Source organism: Dromaius novaehollandiae, chromosome 1 (genome assembly GCF_036370855.1).
Source record: "Dromaius novaehollandiae isolate bDroNov1 chromosome 1, bDroNov1.hap1, whole genome shotgun sequence".
Lineage (NCBI taxonomy): Eukaryota > Metazoa > Chordata > Aves > Casuariiformes > Dromaiidae > Dromaius > Dromaius novaehollandiae.
In genome coordinates, this window is record NC_088098.1 from 68855073 (window position 1) to 68870258 (window position 15186).

General features: G+C 36.6%; 1 long non-coding RNA gene across 2 annotated transcripts in view; it reads left to right on the plus strand.

Moving 5' to 3' along the window:
* The first annotated feature begins 1052 nt into the window (after positions 1–1052).
* The window catches only part of LOC112990492 (uncharacterized), a 48995-nt gene continuing 34861 nt past the window's right edge, over positions 1053–15186 (plus strand). The window contains exons 1-3 of one of the 2 annotated variants that reach the window (XR_010390142.1): positions 1053–1298; positions 7274–7364; positions 8118–8281. This is a non-coding gene — a long non-coding RNA (uncharacterized LOC112990492). Of the gene's footprint in view, positions 1299–2385; positions 2525–7273; positions 7365–8117; positions 8282–15186 lie in introns of those variants that run through there. The other variant, XR_003261090.2, reaches the window with a different exon arrangement.

The following is a 15186-nucleotide window of genomic DNA, read 5'->3' on the forward strand; positions in this document are numbered from 1 at the left end:
GAATAATGGAGTTTTGTCAGAGAAGGCCCTTTGCAGCAATATGACATGTGATGTTAGGTGCTCAAGGTTTGTCAGCCTTATAAAACATGTTCCTGTTCTCCTTGTTCAATTCAATGAAAGTGACTTTGTGGAGGAGTAATTAAATAAAAGCATCATGTTCTCCAGAGAAATAGAAGAAAGCTAGCATAGTATTTACATACCATGTATTCATGTTGAGCCTCCAGCTTAAGAGGGCTTTTCTGCTCCAATTCTTTTGATTTGCCTTAGTGAGTCAAGCAATTGTGTGACTCAAATTGTTCCTGCACACACATACTCACACAGGCTTTGGATCATGTGCAAATCATTCAGGACATGGAGTTCTTGTGAAACAATGGTATGGCTGAGATGGAAGCGTGCTGATACTGTCTTTTGATACGCTGTGCTTAAGGCTCCACCTTTTGCAACCGTCACTAATAGTTGCCATGTCTTTATTCCTTATTTCAGAGAGCTCAGTTTTCTCTCTAAATTTGCAGTGGAGAATGACTAGAAGATATCTTTCTATTCCAAGGAAGAAACACAAACAAGATCTCTGTGATCTAGCCTGTCCAGCTTCAGGCTTTCTGCTCGGGGTTACCTGCAACGTGAATAAAGGAACGTTGCATCCTTGGAAGATCGCTGCTGGGGGAAGTCAACTCAACTTCTTCTGGAGGCGCATGATATTTACGTTAGTACATGGATAAGATCCTGCCTTTCTTTAAGCTGATTCTGGTTATTGTACGTAAGTGTTGTAATGCTGGGAAACCATATAAGGCCTGAACGTGTTGAGACTGATAGCAAGGAGAGTTTTGCATTTGACTTCAGTGCAAGTCACAGTGGTCCCTTAATATTGTTCATTGTAATCTTTGACAAACTCTGGCAGATGACGTAAGGAATACATTTTTGGAAACCTATTTTTAAAAACCTTTAGGATGTGCAATTAACAATTTCTTGTATTTTGCATTTAGTCGTTCGACTAAATTACCTTTTCTCCAGGGTTCTACTCTAGGTTTGCTACCTAGGAAGTCCTGTACCAGAGAGTACCACGAGAGGGCACCCGGAATACACTGCTACTGGTGTGCTCGTGACTTGCGCCAGCCAAGTCTAGAGCAGCACAGGCACACCTTGCTTCAGAGCACTATTCGCTATTTTCCCGTGGAAACCTTCAGTCAAAATGCCTGATGAACTTGCGCTATTTTAATTTATCCTTCCACAGGTAAGGGATGACACATGTACACACATCTGCACAAGCTGAAGTCAGCATGCTGCTTCTGTGAAAACAGGTAGGCACCAAAAATTGAATGGGAAATCCTATGTCAACACCCTAGTTTTGTATGGGTCAAAACATAAAAGCAACAATTTTATAGTAAAATTAGGAAGCTCAGAAAAATATTCAAGCTTGCTAAAGCTAAAAATGAAATGAAACTGAATTCATTTAAACTTGGAAATTCAAAGTAAGTTTGTTCTTTTCTTACTGGGCAAACCTTAATGATTTGTCTGATGTACTGTCATATTAAGTCATTCTGTAACTTCTAGTCTGGATAAAAAAAAATTACAAAAAATATATGTGCATCCAGACATCTTTCATGACAAGATGTAAATCAGATAATTCGAGTCTGCTGTAGTTTTCTTCCTATCTCTATGGGTGAAAAGGATTACTGCTGGAAGCAGAAAGAAGTTGTCAGAAAGGGTGGCCAGATCAGAATATGCTTCTGCCATCTCCCTGTAATTTTCTGGGGAAGGGATTGATCTAACCTCAGTTTAGCTGCTAAAAGCTACAATCCAAACAAGTCATCAAACCATCCCTTGAACTGTCAGAGAAAGATGCACCTAGATAGCAGTTCTTCCTGTCTATCTTGAAACTACCTCTTAAAATGGGAAAAACTACCCCTTGGATTTACTTAATTTTAGCTGGGAATGACAAGAAAAGCCCAGGGGCCTGACTTTTAGATGGCTTAACTGGCCAAGATAAATTCCAAGCTAGGGGACCATAACTGGTGAGCAATTGATAAGTAAAGAGAATCAAAAATCCTTATTGTCTCTTTGACACTACTGGCCTTGTTGTGACATTTTCAGCAGGTAATCTGTGAAAACTCCATGAAGTGGCATTAATTTGGCTGACAACATTTCCTATTTAAATTCTGGGACCCTCCTTAATATAAAAATGTTGGTTTTGTTTTGATTCTTACATAAAAGAATAAGTCTCAATAAAGGGATAAATCATAAAGCATGAATAAGACACCTGCTGTTACTTTTATTTTTTTTCTTATATTTTTTACTCTTTTCCTTTCCTCTGTCGTCTTTCCTTCCCCTTTTGCTAGAAGTGCTGGAACAAAAAGTAACAGTGCTTTAAAACTGTGGGAGACTTCATAACATCAGAAATAGGAAACTAAACTTTGAGGCTTTGCTGAGGCTGCAGAAACACTGCACAGCATTAGAGAAGATAGAGAATATAGTCCATGACCTGAAGGCAGAACTGACGCTAAACCTTCTCTGCTTTTCTTTGACTGTAAGTCACTGAGCAAAGGCTGTCTCTTCCTTTGTGTTCTATAAAGATTTGGACAGCATGAGCCAAAATCCAATGTAACTGGGGCTTTTTGTGATCTTGTAATAAGGGTAATCAGTGGGTTTAATATTGTGGCAAACCATACAGATATCTGGTATGCTCTCCAAAACGGTGAGATAATGGTTATTTTGCCTAGGCTAGGCAGAGAAATTTTCCATTAATATAGGAAGCTTTAAATACAAAAAAGGCCATCGATATGGATAGAAAGAACAAATTTCTGAAAATTTGGCCAGAATGCCCTTGTTTTTTCTTCTGAAAGTAGGTAAGTCCTTTCAGACAAACATCCTCTGCACTCTTATCATATTCTTATTAAGTTTCAGAATAAAAGATTCAAGATATTTGTGTTCACATTTTTAATTCATCATATGCTTTCTGTCTTTCTGTAGCTTTAAAGAAGGTGGTTTGGGGGGATTTTTTTTTAACCTACTCTTTTGTTTCTCTGTCTGCAAAATGTGGATAGCTCCACTTTACTTTTCAAGAGTGATGTGAGGGTAAAATCCATTAATGATTTTGAGACCTTCATATTAAATTTGCAAGGGCCATATAAGTACTTAGATATCAAAAAATATTAAACAATCTGCTACGAACGTCTCTCTTTCTAACTGCCTTTTCGGTGTGGTTCATTAGCGTGCACTCGCAGATGACCTTAGTGTTGCTTGTGGCACCCTTTCAGATCCTGTTTAAAGCAGCTATTGAATGACTCACTGTGTTAGGGATATGGAAACTTTCCCAGAGTGCATTTATGCTCTACTCTCTTACACTTCAGGAGATGGAGCTGATCAGGAAGGCTGTTAGAGACGACTGAATATATTTATAATGGGTAGACTATTCTCCCCTCCTTTGGAACATCTGCTGATGAATTAAAAAAAAAAATCTTCTGGCTGGGCTTGGTAGCAAGCAAACACAGGTTGTTTTTGTGTCGCTGATGATGCATCTTCAGAGGCTTACACATGCCAGTTGCTTGACTTCAAGGAAAATTTTCATGCTGGAGTGATGAGACAGATGTAGTGTTGATCTAAAATAATTTTTCTTTTGCTTCTGTTCTCTCTTTGCTGCTTTAGGGATGGTACAAAGCCATACAATTCAAATCTGAATTCAAAGATTCCTAAAATGTGAGTTCAGATGTAAGCTTTTCACTGGGTTGTTTTCAAAATTGGGATCATTCCTACCTGGTTCAATTTCTTGCTTTTTGTTTGTTCCTTCAGTGAAATTTATAAGCCCATCTTTTTGCCATCGCTTGCTGTCACTGTGGAAATCGGTATGATGTCATAAATCTGATACTCTGACTTCAGATTCAGACAAAATAGACTGTCAAGAAGCAAACAGAACCCTGTTGAGTACAGAATAGTATTAGAGACTGATGAACTTGGAGCAAAACTTGACCTCAGACTGAGGATTCAGAATCTAAATTCTAATGGGAATTTTCCCAGAGCTGGGAAGAGAGGAACTCAGGATGTGCTCTCCTGGTCTTCTTCTGAAACACTCCTTATCCACAGTCCACAATCCACACTCCACAACACTCCACAATCGCCTATTACAAGTTTATTTGGAAGAAAAAAAGGGAGTTAAACAAATATGAATAGCAGTGTAACAAAAATCAAAAGCTTTTGAGACTGGCAGGATCTAATTTCAGTTCAGTTGTTTTATTTCCTTTTTGAATTGCCATTTTGCTTTCCAGCATCTCCTTTTCCTCTTTTTTTTTCCTTGACTGAAAGTCTCTAGTAATTTGACTGGGAGAAAAACTTTGAAAAAAATGTCATAAGTACTCAAGTCTGTCTGAAACTGAAGGTGGTATGAAACAGTGTATCTGGAAAAGGATAAGTCACCTCAGCTGGAATTAATGCAAGTATCTGGTTTAAATGTCAACATTAACTCTTTTACTGCTGGTCAAAAAAATGAAAAAAAGTAAGATGATCACCTGAGGAAAATTTGCATGATTTCTCATCTTTATAAAGTCAGTGAAAAATACCCAAGAGATCAAATGGATAGCTTTTCTGATCTTTGCTTATTTTTCTTTATTGAGCATAGAGCGGGGGAAAAAAAAGATTAGTAGAGAAGGTGAACCAACTAATTAGTAGATGACATTATAAACCCAAAGACAGCATCCAGCTTCAACAGAGGAGCAGAACCCCCAATGCTCCTAAATTTTTGTAAAGTAAGCGATAAAGGTTTCTAAAGATGTACACATGATTTGAACATTTGCTATTGCCACCTCCTTTCTCACAGCTAAATTAGAACAATGGATCAAGATTCACAAATGCATATATTCAGCTGTAGCAAAACTTTCATGGATAGAAGGAAAAGATGGGCTATGTTGATTTTTTAAAAAAAAGTATATTGTGCTTTCTCTAAGATATTCCTATGAGATACAAGGTATCACTCTTAGGATAAGACATTGGGACAGCTAGAGAGAGACGGCAGAAGATCCCAGTGATGATTCATGGCCTGGAAAAACTGCTTTACAGTGAAAAAATTGAGACATTCAATGTAGTTTATAAAAAAGAAAAGGCTTATTCATGGTATGAATGCTTGCATGGGAGAAGATAATGGTGGGTTCTTTAACCAAACAAGCCAAGTTACTGCAAAATTGGAGGGAAGTTTTAAAAAAAAACAAACAACAAAAAACCCCCCCTTAAATTGGATATAGAGCACGTATGTTAAAAGCCAAGGCTATTTAAGCACTGAATGGGTGCTAAAGATTCTCTTTCACTGGAAGGCTCTAAATATCCATGGGATGTAGTTTGAGAAATATATTTTAGTGCAGTCAGAAGTACTGGACTTGATAAGAGAATTTCATCCAAGAAGGCTGTGGCCTGAGTGAGAAACAAACTAGAGTTTCTGTGTTTTCCAGCCTTGTAATCCATGAATATTGAATGCACTGTTATGGATACAGCAAAACCTCTGTTCATGTTGCAGGAGGAGAGATATTCCTATGATTAGATGTGATAATAGATCCAAATTTCATATGATATAGGTGATTTACTAATGCATGTTTGTAGATTAAGGAAATGAAGAGAGGAAAAGAGAATTAGTCTTTTATATAGCAGAGATGAAAAAAATAAGTTCAAATAATGCTTTTGAATGCCTTTATTAGGATTCATTGTTATGCTGCATCTCTTCACAATGGTTTTAATTGCATTTTAGGTCCCTATTTTGTTAATCATGGTTTTAGTGTTGTTATGGTCATAATACTTCGCAGTATAGCAGAATAAAGATTAATGAACTGTCACGAGTAAGGAGTCAAGGCTATCTGGTTTAAATACTATTTGGAAGAGTAATTTTGGCTCATGAGTTGTCTGAATTTCTACTAGACAGGTTTTATTTTAAAGTAGCATGACACTATATGGCTTATTTGAACACTAATAAGATGTTCTACTTTCAGCTTGCAAGAACCACCCTACTGCATTTTCAGAGCCATGTATTTCCCTCTTCATCTTTGATCTATAGCTTGTATCTCTAGATAATGAATATATTTGGGGTAGGGGATGGGCAAGGGAGCATGAAAATGGGAATAGGAAAACGGCGTACATCTCAGTATGTGCATTTAGAAGTTAAAATGTTATTTTTATTTTAAAAAGTTTACATGTATAAAATGTTCCAATATTCCAAGAATACACAGTACCCTGCAAACAGTATCAAAGACACATCAAGGACATTTTCTTGGATGAACTTTTTCTCTGTGCTGCTCGTTGATCTTATGTTGTGAAATGTTCTGGCAATTTGTGAAGCAGTGAACAGATGAGCTTCCTGTCGTTCTAGGAGGTGTCATGGATATTGGACCACAGCATTTCTCCTAATTACAGCTGAACACATTGCTGCCTTGTAGTCAGTGTGACTTAAAAAGGAGAAAATAGATATGCCAAGTCTTTGTGCATATTTATTAGACTGATGTATTAAGAGAGAATCATTTATGAGAACATGCCATCTCACTGAAATTATCAGAGGTCTTTTTGGTTTTTGTTTTTTTTGTTGTTGTTTTTTTAGCTTTGTGTTTTTAAAACGCTGCCAGGAAAAGAGATGTTCTAGTACATGGATAATGAAGCATTGCATCAAAGATATTTCTTAAGTGCGAATGTTTACAAAACAAATTGCAAAGGGTGGTGAATTATCTGGAACACTTGCTTTTTAAAATAGCACACTTTCCCACACACCCCAATAGATGGACACAAGAGCAATGCTACTGTTTTGCTGGTTTGTGTTACAAAAATCCTGGCCTGAATCCCCTTTGCTGCTGATGAGGATTGAAGAGATTTAGCCCAAAGCAGTGCTATTGCATAGACTGCAGCAAAAGGCAAGTCTTTGATCATTCCTTGCACTGTCATCCTGAAGTATTGCAGTAAAACTGTGGCTTCTATGGAGTAATCTGTACTGAAAAGATATTCTTATGGGTGCAGGTCTGCAGGCGGATGCATGACATGAAGCAAAGCCTGACGTCTGCCCGTTTCCCACCTCCTGCCCGTGGAGTATGGGCTCAAGGTTTAAATCTGAATAGGCAATCCCTTATATCTTAGCTTGAATTCTTAGGGTGGACTACAGATAATCCTTTGAAATCAGCTGAACAGCTGATGGAGGGATGTGCAGCTCCTGAGAATCTGGGGAGAGAGAGGGATTAGAATCAGGTCAAGTGCTGGCATTTTTAGCAGAGGCACCTAAGGGGTTTCTGGGCTGAATTCCTTTTTTTTCATTCTGCAGCTGGCTTGGCTTGGTCTCAATTGGAAAATATAGGGATGGATCCTGTACTAGGGCTTGTCTTTGGAGGGAATCACTTTACATATAAATCAAGGTATGGTCTCAAGTCAGAATCATTGTTCTGCAATAATTTTTGGATAGATGGTTGTCTTATATTTTAGCTTACTCTAGTTTTGGGTGCAGATTAAATGAAATAGTGTGAAGGCAGAGTTAATGTGAAATAAAAATGTCCATGTGGTGAGCCATGCTGTTACCAAATTATTAGTTAGAGCCATTCAGTAATATTAGATCAACTCTAATAGGTGTTTATACAATTCCTCTCCTGTCAGTAATAGAGAACATGGGTCACTAGAGCTGTCAGTCAGGCTCTTTCTTCATATTAATTTCTGGTGTTACTAAATTATTTTTTAAGTATTAATTGAACATGATCAGCTGAAAACCATGAAAAACACATGGACTAAATCTTCAATCTGTTCAAACATCCAGCCAGGAGGAAAAGTTTCTCTTATTGCAACATACATATGTATCATATTTATACTGAGAATGGCACATTAGAATTTTAGGTAAACAAGTTATTTGTGGAGTAGCTCTAAAACATTGGAGCTTCTAATTTAATCACAAATAACTATAACTGATTGGAAAACATTTGCTCTTAAATGCCAGCCCCAAATTGTTTTAGAGAAAAGATTGTTTCCTTTGTTTTCTTTCCCCATCAGAAACATTGAAACTGGTCACAACAAAGTTTTCATGTTGTTTCTAAACAACCTTTCAAAAATGGTTTTGAAGCATGCGTAAGAAATTGGAGGGAGGAAATCTAATTTTCTGTTTCTTTTCTGCTTTCTAACAGGGGGGAAAAAGACCCTAAGGAACAAGGAAAAGAGAGTTCTCATCATGTCCTTCACTCCTAATTCCTGTTTCAGGCCTTTCTTTTTCTCAACCCTTCCTTTAAAAAAGAGAGACAACCAAGTGGAAAGAGAAGGAGAAAATATCCTAAACCCTATGTGAAAAATTGTAAGTTTTGCATTTCCACAAAATGCAATCAAACAACAATTTCAGATGAAGTGCAATGGTATAGTTTTCTTTTGAACTGCTGTGTCAACTAAATTTGATTTTTTCATTTTTTTATTGGAAAACTGGAAGGCTTAGTCAAAATTACCTTGTTCTAACAGAATGTGTGAAAATCAAACATTTCATTCTGGAAATTTTTGAGTATTTGTGGCACCTTGATTCATGAAGCTTTGTGTATATATAAAATTTCTTCTTAACTTTATCATGTGTGTTGATCAGGTCTGTACTGTATTTCTTTGTACGATGCTAGAAGTGCCAATTTTTATGTGAGTTGTGAAACAGTTTCGTCCTGCTTGTAATAACTGAAAATACAAAGAGCTGCTATAAATTTAGAAGAATTATTCACCCTTCTGTCCTGGAAATTGCGAGCTTTATAATTACATATTATTTCCCATGGTGCTCACCTTATTTCTCCGAGGGTAGCATTTTTCTGACAAACATCTTATATGTAGAGGCATTAGGATTTTCATAGGTGATGGGTCCCAATTTCATAAAGGTGTTTGAGTCTGTCTTGCAATAACTATTAGTTCAAGCTTTTATAAAGGCAAATTTAACATCAAAATGAGTTTTGTAGAACAAGTAATTTCAGATACTTTTGGCTATGAGCACATAGTTCTTTGGACACCAAAGTAGAATTCAAGTGCTCAAAAACCTTTGAAAATTTTGGTCCTTACAGATCTGAAGTTCTCACAAATTCCACATACAGTCTATGGTTAAATCTGTAAAATGCCTTGAGACCCTTTTGATCCTTAATAAGTTGACTTGGTTATGGTAGACAGACTGAGCAAGGAAATTAAGAGGCACAAGGAGTATAATAAACACCCCCATACTACAGTATGAGAAAGAAGAGCTGAAATCTCTGTTCAGACGGAAAACATGGATCTTGATATGGGAGCTAAAGAATGTGGTAGGGAGGCTATAGCACATGCTGAGATAACAAGCAAAGACCTATATTTAGGAACCTGACACATTCCTGAAATGTAGCTCAGTCATTACTTTGAGTGTTATTGTCTGGGTCAGATTCTTAAAAATGCATCTAATGTTGGATACTAAAAGTGCCTGCTGTCATGTTGCAATAATAACTGTAATTAATTGTTGGTAATAGTTAGCAGTATATAATGTTGTTTATCTTACAGATCTCAGAGCAGTTCACAAAGATCATCAATATTACTGTCCCCATTGGGAAAGTGTCCTTTTTTTAAGGAAGCAAACCAGTAGCAGAGTCAGGTCTTGAATTCAAATTTTCCTAGCCCTAGCCCTTTGCCTTAGTTCTTACTTTCGGGAGAAAGTGTGATTCAGCTTTTTGTCCTGTTCTATCCTCAAAACCCTTTCTTTACAGCCCCCCTTACCTTCTTATGAGTGACTTCAGTTCTTTTTTACCCTCAATGTCATTTTTTTGTCACTCACCTCTTAGAGTTCCTTACTTTTGTTTCCTACATCTGAATGTTAAAATCTGGATGTCTGCAGTCAAACAAGCACAATATTTAGGCCTGGGTAAAAAACCTCCTTGTATAGCTGTACGTACTAGGAGGTGAAATTGAATACAAACAGGAGGTACAGTGAAGTTATCTGGCCAATTATTTTGCCCATGAAGATTCAGACATCCAAACCACAAAATCCACTACTGTTGATACCAGCTGGTGACTGTTTAAAACGAAAAAGAGAATGATTATCGATATAGTCTGAACAGTCACAACTAAAGCATGTGAATGGGTAGTGTAAAAAAATCTTGCTATTGCTTCTGCTTTTCCTGTTTTGCTGATATAACTTGTTCTTGTCACAGATTTCTTGCTTTTATACTGAAGATAGTATAAAGATCATTGTCTTCTGTATCACAAAATCCACTACTGTTATTTCACAGCTGCTTTTTTGACTGTTAAATACAATCCTATTTAGAGAGGATTTTCCAGCTGTTCAGTCGTATGATTTCTTAGCTTATGTGGCCTAGTAAGAGGCTCTGCAAGTGTTCAGAAGTATCCTTAGCAGATTGATATTAGTCTTTTTATTTATACTGCTTGTCATCTCGAAGTCAGTGGATCAATAAATGCTTTTCTTCTTTGATTTTTGAAGTGAACTCCTCCATAGCCATACTATACACTGAGAAGCATTTGGTTTCACCTTTTTTCTGTTGCTTCAGGTGACTGAGGGTGTTTATGACTACATCCGTGCCTGCATATTTACTCTCCAGGATAATTTGCTGGTCCAATTTACTTTATGGTACAGAAGTCCTTCCCATAAGAGTTACTGGCCTGTTTAGGAGCCAGATCTGAAATATGAAATCCATCAGAATATTTTGGTTCAAAACAAGTGTTTGTTGATAGAATATGCTGTCTGCTTCAGCTCAGCACATTTATCACTTCACTCTGTTAGTTTATGTATATATTAAGGATATATCCTAAGTATAATCTGTCACAGGATTTTTGTTAATACTCTTTTTCCTAGCCGCGCCTGTTTTTTTGTTTGTTGTTGCTGTTTTAATTTAATACTCCTGAACAGTAATGGGTAAGTGCTGTACAATCTTCCAGATGCTTTCAGACCATTCTGCCAATGTATTTCAAAGCTCTTATTGCAGTGTTCATTTATTGAATAGCTTGTTTATAGGTAAGAAGTTTAGCAGCAAGATATATTCAGGTCTGAATTTTTTCAGCTGAGGCTCTTGCCCAGGCTAGGGTGAATCCTAACAGCAATGGTTATGGACATCATGTCCAACTGTTATGAAGTGGTCAGAGAGAGTGATTTGTCTTCATTTGCACTGTTGCCTCTATCTACAAACATCAGTGACTTTTGATCACTATTAACCTTGTCTAGTGATTTTGGAAAATTTCTGTTTTGTACTGTGGAGTGACATATAGTTCAGGGAACCAGCAAATCTTACAAGGTTTTCTAACACAATATATTGATCTAACTTCAAAGGAAGAGGAAGGAAGAAGAATTACAAGGATTAAGAAAATACATAAACAGTGAGAAAAGCTGTACTCTTGGAGCAAGATATTTGATGCCAGGTATTTATTTAGTTTTCTTTAAAATTTCAGAGAAAATGTCAAATTACTTCTCAAGCCCAAACTGGAAAATGTTTTTTTCTGGGCACGTCTGTGGACCAGTACAGGTTTAGAAGCCATGATAGCAGAAGTGAATTTATGATAAGAACCTAGTCTTTTCCCCAGTTCCTGGTAGAGTTCTGGACACCTAACTTGCTATGCAGAACAGGTGAAATTTGATCATCTGTCTGCAGATGTAGCTGTCATGATTTGATACTTTAAAATCCCATCAATTTGGTATGGAACTGTCCCGAACTATTTTCTTTAAGTTTGTTTTGTTCAAAACGTGAAAGAACCATTAGAGTAAACTCATTCCATATAGACTTAACGTACAATGTTTATGCTCAGTGTGATGTTTATACTCATAGGAAACTTCTTTGTGACAGTCTTTACTGTTATCAAGATGTTGGTACTTTGCTTACTGCAATTAAAGAGAGAAAAATTTGTTGTAGCTCCAGTTTATTAGGTATCAGGTATTTCAAGCTGCATTACTGGAGGAACTGTTAAACTTCTGACATGACATTTTGGAGCAATATTATTTGTGAAATTTGGCTATGTTATGCAAAAAACAACTTTTATGATTTGTAGAAAGAAACTGCATATGTTTCACCAGGAAGGCAAATACAGATTTGAGATGTGTGCTTCTTTGAAGATCTTTAAAATTCTCACCTAAAATCTGTTTCTCTGTCACATTCAGAACTGGAAAAGCCCCTCGGTTTCATGGACCTTGTGTTGTGGTAACTGTTGTTAAAATTGACTTTTGAATAACAACCGTCGTGTGTCTGATTTTATAAAGTCTGTGTTCTTGTAGCTGGCAAGGAAAGTTACCAGACTAGACTTTCAAAGGCAGAAAATTAACTCCAGCTCCATCTGAGATTCCTGTTGAGTTAATAAAGTCATATTTTCATTAAATTCCCTTCAGTTATGTTTTAAGTAGAATTTTAGGGATTGAGTGGAATGGTCACTGAAAGGAACTAAAGAGAATATTTGTGGAGAGAAAGTTTTAAACCCATAATAATGGCTATATGCAGTGACTATATATTGAAAGCTAATTCATGTCTGTTCATCTGAAAAAAAATGAAACGTGACCTATATGTTAATGCAATGAAGGCAATTTTGAAAAAACGTATACTACAACAAACCTTTAAAACAGAAATTTTGTGTATAAAGGGCCTAGAAGTGCCTAAAGTTTAGTGGAAGCTTCTCTGTTTTGTTCGTGTGTATGCACTATTGCTTTGGTTTTGTTTCGATCAAAGCATAAGGCTTAAATCAGACATATGAAGAGGCTGCATTTGAAAAACGTGTTTGCTAATAGTTATGTACCCAGGTCTTATGGAAGTCACCCTCTGTAGCCGTGATACTTGGGAATTACTTTCCCAGGAGACTACTCCCACATCTAAATTTGTGTGCAGAAATAGTGGATTAGAATTATTTACTAGGTCATAAATTATTTCATAAATGATGATAAAAATAGTAAGTTCTAAATTTTCTGTCTAAATACTGTTTGAGAATGCTATTACATGTAGTCCTATTGTAATACATGTAATGTTATAGGGACTAGAAGCCCCTAGTTAGTAATATGATCTCTCCGTACTAAGTGCTGCTGCAAAATACAAATGGAGATCCTTGCCAGAGCTGTTTTACAAGTGTAGGCCCTGGCCTTAAGATTTTGTGCTTTGTTCTAACGTACTCGCTCCTTCTGATGTCTTCAACCCTTCCACTAAGTTTTACTTTCCAAATTTAAATAAGCTTCCCTGATATCTAAGCTTCATGCATGTCTCTTTCACTGCAAAAACACAGTTCTGGAAAATACATTGTAAATTCAATCACTGCTTGCAAGACTGTACTGCAGCCCTCAATACTTCCAGTGGCTTCCATGCAGTAATTGGATTTCATTTTCCAGATATATATGCAAATTAATTTAGAGTACCTATGGGAAATTAAAATAACATTTTTGCAAAAGTTGTATTTTGAAAGTTATTTGAACATTTGGAATTATTGATCTATTGAGAAAGATTTAGACTAACTGTTTAATTATGAAACAGTGGCATTTGTTCAGTCTGGGAACATCTCAGGGATGCTCTGTATAAACTGTTTACAGAACCTCATTGCTTTAGAGACTGTACCAGCATAATAAAGGCTTTGTTTCGTCATATGCTTACAACGACACAACCTATACTGCCAGAGATCAGAGATTTTCCCAGGGCTATAATCCCATACTGTAGCTGGTATATCTCCTGTAGTTCTTAAGCTCTATGTACATGGAGATAAAATGTATGCGTGTAAACAAATACTGGAAATTATATGAACAGCACTTTATTATCAAATGCTGTAAATGGATACAGTAACCTCTCGTGATTACAGTTGTGTTTACAATAGGCTGATATTTATCCTTTTTTTTTTCTTTAAAAAAAAAAAGAAACAGGAACATGGTAGAAAATGGCAGAGTTACTAGAGAAGTGTTTATTTACCATAGGCTCCTCCACTCCCTTATTCTCCTAGCACATGCATTCAACAAAAAGAAGATAACAGTTTGCAACTAAAATCCATATATTCAGGGAGATTCCAGCTCTGGTGACTGAAGTGCAGTGCTTTCGTTGTTTTTGTCCATCTGTTTTCCTGTTAGACTTTGTCCTGTTAGACAAAGCCTTTTGGCAGGCTCTTTCCATTAGTACTGATAAAGGTTCTGTTGATAACATTAGTGGCCCTTCCAGTCCCATCCTTAAACCATTAAAACTGGTCCTGAGGAACAGCAATCGGCTGCGGTGATATAACCAAAAGTTAAATGTACATCCCCTTTCATCCCCTTCTACTCCTTAAATTATTTTTGGAGAGATTTTAGCCTCAGTGGATGGAGTGAGGTGATCATGAAGAGGGATCAAATGTTACTCCCTTTTTAACATGTTTGAAAACTCATGTAGTTACAGTAATAGGCTCCATTCAGCCAGTCTTGCTGCTGTTAAGAAAAAGTTAGAAAAGTTGGCCCTTCTTAGTGCTCTACAAGGATATTTAGGTATAGTGCCTGTGTATTGCCTAGGTTGACTGCTTTTCGTGCACTGCTGGAGGCTGGTCTCACTCCCATTGAATTCTGTGAATTTCTATGACAGTTAGATTAGAAACTACTTTTAAGGTACTTTGGTACTTTAAATGTTGATGTATCTGAAGGGTATTTGGCAACTTGGCATGACAGAAGAAAAAAGAATTAGTGGCAAGAGAAAAATTTGTGCTCTGAACTGTCTTGAACAATTGGTAAGCAGTGCATGGTAATGGAAACTTAAAAAGGCTCTGTTCATCAAAAATGGAACTTGAGACATTTTGCAATGCTTCAGTAATAAAGGGCTGGTTTATAAACAAAGAAATTTTAAGACTTATTTTTAAAAAAGGGGGGGGGAATTCTTGCCCACTGTAACAGTATAAAATAGGCAATTTCTTTCATTCTGCTCCATATGGACCTCATTCTGCAACAATGCCAGTGGTTTATAGACCTTCACAACTCCACAGAGTGTCTCTTGGGGTTAAATATACTCCATAAAGACTCGGAGTTAGGCTAATAGGTCCAGTTGCAGGGCTGAAATCTTTGCTTGCAAAACTGGTATCTCATAGATGGAGCAAGAATCAGTATAGTAATCCTTACACATGTAGATGAGAACATAAAATGAAGAATTCTGAGCAGGTAGATATTTTTTAAGATTGTTTACTAGTAGACTAAAAAGTTAGTAGTATCTATTTATAATTCATTATTTCCTTCTCTTTGAAAGATTACTTAATTGGATGTTCTAATATCAGCTCGTATACAATATATGACAGTAC